Raw genomic sequence first — 8,194 nt, forward strand, 5'->3', positions numbered from 1 at the left:
TCTTTATGAATGAGTGAGAGCGAGACTCTTTTTGAATGTGTGAGAGCGAGACTCTTTTTGAATGTGTGAGAGTTGTCACGGAAGAGGCGGGGCATAATTTTTGGATCAAACTGCGCATGCGTAGATCCTAAACTATAAGTTTCGATTGTTGACTCACTGTATGTTCTATTACTTAGTATATTTGTGCTTTTAAATATATATAGAACGTTTAACTTTCTTGTAGATTAAATGTGCTATAGAAATAAATGAATCTGATTGATTGATTAAAAATAGCAAAATTGCTGTAGTACAATATGTCCACTGGGTGCCAGTATTACAGGAATTATTAACCGGCGCCAACTAGTGCCGAAGAAGAAAGAGTTTGCTATACCGAACATGGCTAACTCTAATTGTTTAAAATGGCAGCTGCCTGACCAATTCTCTCTCGTTTCGAATTAGAGTTAGCCACCCAGTGGACAGATTGTACTACAGCAATTTTGCTATTTTTAATCAATCAATCAGATTCATTTATTTCTATAGCACATTTAATCTACAAGAAAGTTAAACGTTCTATATATATTTAAAAGCACAAATATACTAAGTAATAGAACATACAGTGAGTCAACAATCGAAACTTATAGTTTAGGATCTACGCATGCGCAGTTTGATCCAAAAATTATGCCCCGCCTCTTCCGTGACAACTCTCACACATTCATAAAGAGTCTCGCTCTCACTCATTCATAAAGAGTCTCGCTCTCACACATACATAAAACGAGTCTTAGTACTGTGTGTGTGTTCAACGTTAGTCTTGTGTATGTGAGAGATAAACGTCTGTGTGTGTGCGAGCTGGTAGTAGTGTATGTGCGCGAGCTGGTAGTAGTGTATGTGCGCGAGCTGGTAGTAGTGTATGTGCGCGAGCTGGTAGCAGTGTATGTGAGCGAGAAAGTTAACGTTTGTGAATGTGTGTGTGACATTTTAGTAGTGTGTGTATACGCAATTTGAGTATTTTTTGAATGTGCGTGAGTAATTTTTGAGTGTGCGTGGCTATTTTTTTGGAGTATGCGTGAGTTTTTGGTAGTGTGTGAGAGACAAAACGTAAATTTTGTCCTAAACGGCCCCTCATAGTCCAGACCTCTTCGTATAATGTCGCAAGAAAATATTACTCTTAAACAGCACTTTGTGTCATTTTTAGAATGTATTTATATTAGTCTCTTCCGAAAACTTTTTTCTGTTTGCTTTACTTGACCTAATTTCCATTTGTTGGCCCCAAAACAAGCACATAAATACCTCAGGATCCTCCTGTGCTACAGAGAGGCCTGCAGAACTGTTGTGTCCTTGGCCGAATATTTTTTTGTTTGTTTGTGTGAAAACCGAGTTAACTGTGTCCTTTTTGTCCCCCTTCTGTATCCATTCATCACCTCTTAATGCCTGCTTTCATACACACAGACACACAAACAGAAGAGAAAAAAAAAAAGAGCCCAGAGCTTCGAGTGCCGGGCAGCCTAAGGGCAACAGGTGATAAATTACAGAGCCTCCCTTTCTGCTGCTATCCCTCAGAGTTCCTCCCTGCCTTTGTTCTGCTTTGGCAGATTCACTCATCCTCCCTGGCCTTGTTAAAAGCTCTTTTCGCAAAGATTAAAGACAGAAGGAAACACAAGGCTCAGCGTCGTGTGGGGGCACGGATGTTTTTCTAAGGTGGGCTACAAGAAAGGCTGCCCACAAAGGTGTGCAACAAGGAGGGGATTTTGCTTCCGCTAGGTGCTTTCCTTTGTTTCTTGATGCTCGTTCTGTTTTTGTTTCTCTTGTTTCTGTCTTGTCTTCTTGCATCAGCGCAGACATTTGTTTGACTGGTGTGGCAAACAAGACATTTGTGTGCATCTGTGGGAGTCGTCTGTTGACTCACTGACAGTTCAGATTAACAGATGAAAGCCAAACACCAGAGACACGTGAAGAAAATTAAAAGCAAAAGAAGTTAGGAGCTGAAATCGCATCATGTCATGCTTCGAAGCATAGAACAACCTTTGTACACGATCACAACACATGAGCATACCAGGGAAACCCCACATAAAACCGTTTTCAGTGTTTACAGCAAACACAGTCGCTCTCTGGAGAGCATCATTTGAGTGAATCACCTCTTTAAACAGGTGAGCTCTGTTTGTTGGAGGACATGAATGTAGAAATAAAGATGTTTGTCACGCTGCGACTCCCGGTCTATACAATAACATAAAGCGATTGTTGATGACCCGCTGTTTTATGTAGAGGGAACAAAGGTGCGATGGCTGTGAAGTAAGGCCTATTAAGATGCCACACGGTGTGAACAGATGAAATGTATGAACGCGTTAATGAGCTGAAACATGTGGGAGAATTTTGGGTGGGGGGACAACACATTATTGCTTTGTGCCAAAAAAACGTCACGAGTATGGACTCCGGTGACTGCAGGTCCAATTCACATGCAACGCTAACTACATCTCCGTGTACCCCTCTTTAAGACGCCTTAAGAGAAATTATCATTTATTTCAACAGATTAATTCCATGCAGAAACATTTAGAAGAAACATTTAATTTACAGAATCACCAGAAATAATTATTGCCACCCATGCTTTCAATACTTTGTATAACTCCCTCTTTTGAGAAAAACAACATTTAGTGTCTTCTGTTACATTTTGCAAATTTTTATCATACGGAAAGACGTGTCTATGGGGCTGGTCTGAGATCTAAAATGGCAATAGAAAAGGAGTGTCCTTTTTTTCCATTTCTGTTTTGATTTGGCAAAAATGTTTTACATTATTAAATCACCTGGTATCTTAAAGCGGTCATGATGTCATACACTGTGACCGTTTTCCCATTCTCTTTGTAAGATGAACAGGCCCACAGTCTCAGATTATTTTCATTAACATTGATTCCCCCCCCCCCCCCCCCCCCCCCCACATTCTTTTTGTTTCAGGTCAAAATACCAAAACTGTTTGTTGCTGAAAACCAAAAATGAGACAACAGTGAATATTTTATTTAGAATTCTTATCATCGTCCTCATTGTGTGTGATGGCAAAATAAACTTGTCTCTGTTTTCTTTGATTTTATTATTGTTCTGATGGTAGACAGTAGCAAATTTAGATTGCAGCTATTTTCTTAGACCCCTGTCCTGATTAATGCAGAACGAGATTCACCTGGTTTATTTGTACTCAACGCTCTCTTCTCTTTCCCATTTGGTTGAGTGGCAAAGAGAAACAGGCCTCTGGGTCACATCATATTTTTACCTGTGGGACACAGAAATGCAAATAAGAAGTTGATAGAAACTCTCGAGCATAAATGAAAAACTGAAAAAGGCTGCAGACACATTTATTTAATGGTTGTTGCTTGGGATTCGAAAAACTGAAGATAGTATAGGTGACTATTGAAGAACACATTCTTAAAAGAAAAAAAAACAGAGGAGATGAGGAAAACAAAGAACACAGCTCTGACTCAGTCTGAGGGGGTGTATTTATGTGCTTACCTACTTTTCACCGGACTGCTTGTGCAACAGTTTGTTTGTACACCAAGCCGCCCACGTTAATTTCTACCTCAAGCCCATTTGTATTTTGCGATGCCAATATCAGTTAAGCTCCAGCAGTAGGTTGGCTCACACAGGCAGGAAAACATGAACTGGAGGTCATTTGAACAACCGTTGTTAAAGCGACTGGAGCGGTTTCGTGAATAAAAATGGGCCACAGGGGCAGGCCGTGCAAACAGTTTCCCTCAGTATGTGTGAATATTGCACAAAATGTACCAAAATAAAAAAAGAACAGTGTTGTTTACCACGTATCTGTGGTTTGGTATATGCAGTCAGACCTCTTATTATTAGAATCATAGGAAGACTGTAAACAGTCTGTTGAAAATCGACAAAAATATGAATAGAGATCCGTTATTTTTTCGCCCAAATTGAAACATTTTGGATGAGCACATTGGTCATTTGCACAACCTTATAAACAAAAATATAATACATAATCTCCATCCAAACATACTTAAACAACAAAAAGTACACAGACTTAACATCAGTGACATCCTCTGCAGTTCATGGGGTCCAACTATATAATGCAAAAGGAGTATGCAAGTTCAGAACAATACAGTAACATAAAAAATCCATAATCAAGTTACTGGTTTGGTTTACACACGTCATACTTGAATGTATTTTTGTAGAACTGAAGTAGGACTGAATGATTTCAGTCTATATTACTGGAGTCAGTTAACTATTAACTGGTTGAGTAAGTAAACTTCACTTCACCTGGTCAGAGTAATTTGTTGTTCAAATTTCAATTCTAGGTTTATTATATTTTGTGGAGAAGTTTGGCTCAACCATACAAATGTACTTATAGTATTTTGCATATATTTTTTCCCCCAGTTCGATTAAATGTTACTTTAATTAAAGTTTTTGATCTTTAATAAAATTTTACAGAAAATTTAGTAAAACTGCAGTAGACAACAGCATTAAAATGGAGCATTTCTAAAGTGAACTACTGGCTATTTGATAAATTACTTGGTTACAATGAGGAGAAACTATAGTAACGTGATACTTTATATGCCTCCATGTGCCGTTGTGCTTTGTGCATCTTATACATGTCATTTAAAAAATGTAGGTACACACTAAACATTTTAAAGTTAAAATAACAAATAAAGATTATTCCCTCTAAAAAAATATATATTGACGATTTAGAATACCTGTCTAAAATAATGCTGTGGTCATGAAAATAAATTCCAAACAACAGTCAAAATTCTGCATGTATGCACAATATGGACACAGAGCCAACAAGTTAACTTTCCCCGAAAATTTAAGCCGACTTTGTGGGTGGCCATGAATGCATGCCCCTACAGAGGTGAATACAAGAAAAGAATAATGTCAGTGCATTCAATGGTCCAGAAAACCCTGCGCAGCAACAATTACTGGATCTTTTAACACCGCACTAGCAGACAAGGCCCTTCTAAAAGTGTTAATGTGTGGATGTCCTTGCATCAAGTCACAGAAATAGCAAATTCCCATCAAAAATCGTCTAAGCCACAGTTTTCTCAACTCTTTTGACAGTTTACAAAATCTTTTAACTGCAGCTAGAAGCTTTAGCTCAAAAAGTGTTTTTTTTTTCAAACTACCAACTACCAATAGTCAACTTGCATTTTGTTTTTCTTTCTTTCATGTCAAAGCTTTGACAAAGACGTTGTAGCATTCCTGACTTTATTGTTTCTCCTGAATGGAGACACAAAGCATTTTCCCTTGTTTCATGCTAGTAAAATTCACACTTCAAACATTGTCAAATTAGCCAGAAATGTGTGGTTAAAGAAATGTGTTGGTCGTTTGCCACAGTTTGTCTTCATCTTCTCCTATATCCTAAATGTGTTTGGTAGAAACTATGGAAGGGTCAACAAGCAAGAAGTGGAAAAACAGGACGACTCGCATGAATATGGTCATTTGTTTTAACTACGTCTCCAGTACTAACATTGGTATCCTTACAGTCTTACTGTAGTTTTTGTTTTGTTGCTTTTCAACTAGAACAGAATAGAACTGTTCTTAACTGTTTAACAGATAATTGTGGCACCTTCAGACATATGGAAACTAAAACAAATGAAGAAACTTGACCAGTGTAAAACCAGCGTAGATTTCTTTAGATTTCCCCATAATGTCACACAAGGAATCAACGTGTTTGAAGTGTTGACATAGAATATACCTGTATCCAATTTACTCAAAGGTTATTTATTAACCAGTCAAAAGGTTGGTTGCACATAATCATAATATATGTACTGTACGTTTTTGAATTTGAAGAAGTCATGAGAAGTGTATTAGAAAACATTTGCTTATTATGCTGGAATGCAAAAAAAAAAAAAGTTTTTGATAATTTGAATTGACTTGAAAAAGTCTTGTAGAATATATGATCTTGTTTTCTGAAATCTTCTTTAGTTTTATGCCAAATGATAGATAAGACAGTTTTGGCAAAGTGACACTTTCCTCTCATCATTTTACAGAACATTTTAAATTTTGGTCATAGTCTTGGTGATCATGATGACGTTTTCCTTAGGATTCTGTTTGTTCATCGGTGGTTTTGCCCTTGAAACATGGATGTCATTTTTACTTGGCCTCTTTCTTATAGTCGAATTATGAAAACGGACTGTAGCTGACGCAAGGGACAACTGCTTCCGATGTTGTTTTGGGTCTTTTGCGACGTCGTGGGCAAGTGGTTGATCTTTTAGTAATTTGTGCAAGGCGACTACTTCTGAGAAGGTACAACGCTGTTCCATGTTTTCTACATTAGTGGATAATGGCCTCACTGTGGTTCACTGCAGTTCCAAAGCATCAGAAATGGCTTTGCAAACCTTAGTAGACAGAAAGTGGTCAGTGACTTTGTTTCTCATCTGTTTTTAAATGTCTTTATATTACATCATCATGTGTTGCTTTTGGAGATCTTTTAGCATAACGGTGTCTGTGTGTGAGGCGGGACAGTAATCTTTCCAGTTAGATTTTACAAGGAATGCAGTAGCTGAACAGTAAGGAGAAATGTATTTCATCATTTTCTTTAATTCACTGAGCGTTTTATTGTGTAACTTAAGAAGTCGAGTAGGTGGCTTGAATACCTCTGACTAATTATATTTTAACTGAGACCAATCCATCAAATGGAGACAACACGTACCATCCTGTCAGAAGCAGGGATAGTCAGACCATCGCTAGCATGAATTCAGCTTGAATCACCACACCGAATTTGATGCACACATCGACAGGAATTTGAGAAGGAATTTTCTAAGCAGCCTGGACAGTGAGTGAAAAAGTCCCGAAAAATAGTCAAGTGGCACCCGTTTGTTAAAACGTGCAAAAAAACAAAACGTGAAAAATAAATGAATGTTCTCCTGCATAATCATACACTAAAAAAAAAACTAAAATATGTGGGATATTTTGTCTCTTATAATGAAAAAATATATTATATATGTATGTATATACAAATATATATGTATATCTTGCTTTTGTAGGGCTTTTTATGCCAGTGGCACCAAATAATTTTCCCTGTATAAGTTGGCAACTTCAGCTCCATGCATCCTTCATCACTGATAGATCCTCAGCGACAGTGCACAGTTTCTGTGTAATGCACCATTAGCTATGCTTCAAACTGTATAATTGTTGTTCAAATGGAAAGCTTGTTTTGGCCAGCCTTGACGTCTCTCAAGCTTTTACTCTGCGCAGAAAAGCTCAGATGGGATTAGATCAGGATCAGATTCTCCTACTTGGACTGACATGAACATGGTGAGTTGATCTCTTGGCTAGAACACTAATCACCCTTCTCCAAATTTCTTCTCTGGCTGTTTCACCCCCGCAGGAAACGATGAGGTCTGGATGTAGAAGACAGACATTAGCTCTTTACAAACTAATGGCAATTGCACAAAACCAATTCCATATGAGGTGGCTGGCTGAAAGAAGGATTTATGATCCATTTAAATTAGATGCAAGAATTGCCGCAGTAAATTAAAACATGGAGAGAAAATTACTCAGGCTCATAAAAGTTATGCTCCGAAATTATGCAGTGTTGCATTGCTAAAATGCACGTAAGCAATTAAGCCAAAGTTTATCATTGCTTCTTCACGTTTTTGTCATTTAAAGAGGTAATTTTAGGAAATGGCAGCCGAATGTAAAAATGTGGGAAGGAGAGGCCGTAGGTCAAGTTCTAGAATGGGGGGGGGGGAATCCAGTTTACGTCTTTAGTGGCAGATTATTATCTAAACCGACTCCCCATGCATCAACCACTAAAACAAATAGTCAGCTGCCTTCTGCTTCTCTCTACTAGTTCTGCTCTGCGGGGCTTTCACACTGGAACAGAGGTGGACTCTGGTCCAGGGTTTAAAGGAGACAACATGGCTGCAAGGGGTTTGGATTGAAGCGGCAACTGTAACCAATCAATGGTGAAATTGTGAATGGGGAGGAAAAGATTGTTTTCAACATTTTTGTATGACTCAAAAGAGACACGTTTTAATTATTACCTCCAAAAATCACTTTGGAGTTTTCCTGTCTGTGACTTAATCTTGGGCTGCAGTCTCCAGTCGACTATTCAGATCTACAAAGATGTAACTGTGGAAAAAGGAGGTCCTATACAGGAAAAACACGGACTGAGGAGGGCTGATTGCAATGGCACGCCACACTTTTCAGATTTGTATTTGTCTGAAGGTTTTTTGAATTACCTATATCCTATGTCTTCCACTTAGCAACTGCACTG

This window comes from Xiphophorus couchianus, chromosome 18 (genome assembly GCF_001444195.1).
Source record: "Xiphophorus couchianus chromosome 18, X_couchianus-1.0, whole genome shotgun sequence".
Lineage (NCBI taxonomy): Eukaryota > Metazoa > Chordata > Actinopteri > Cyprinodontiformes > Poeciliidae > Xiphophorus > Xiphophorus couchianus.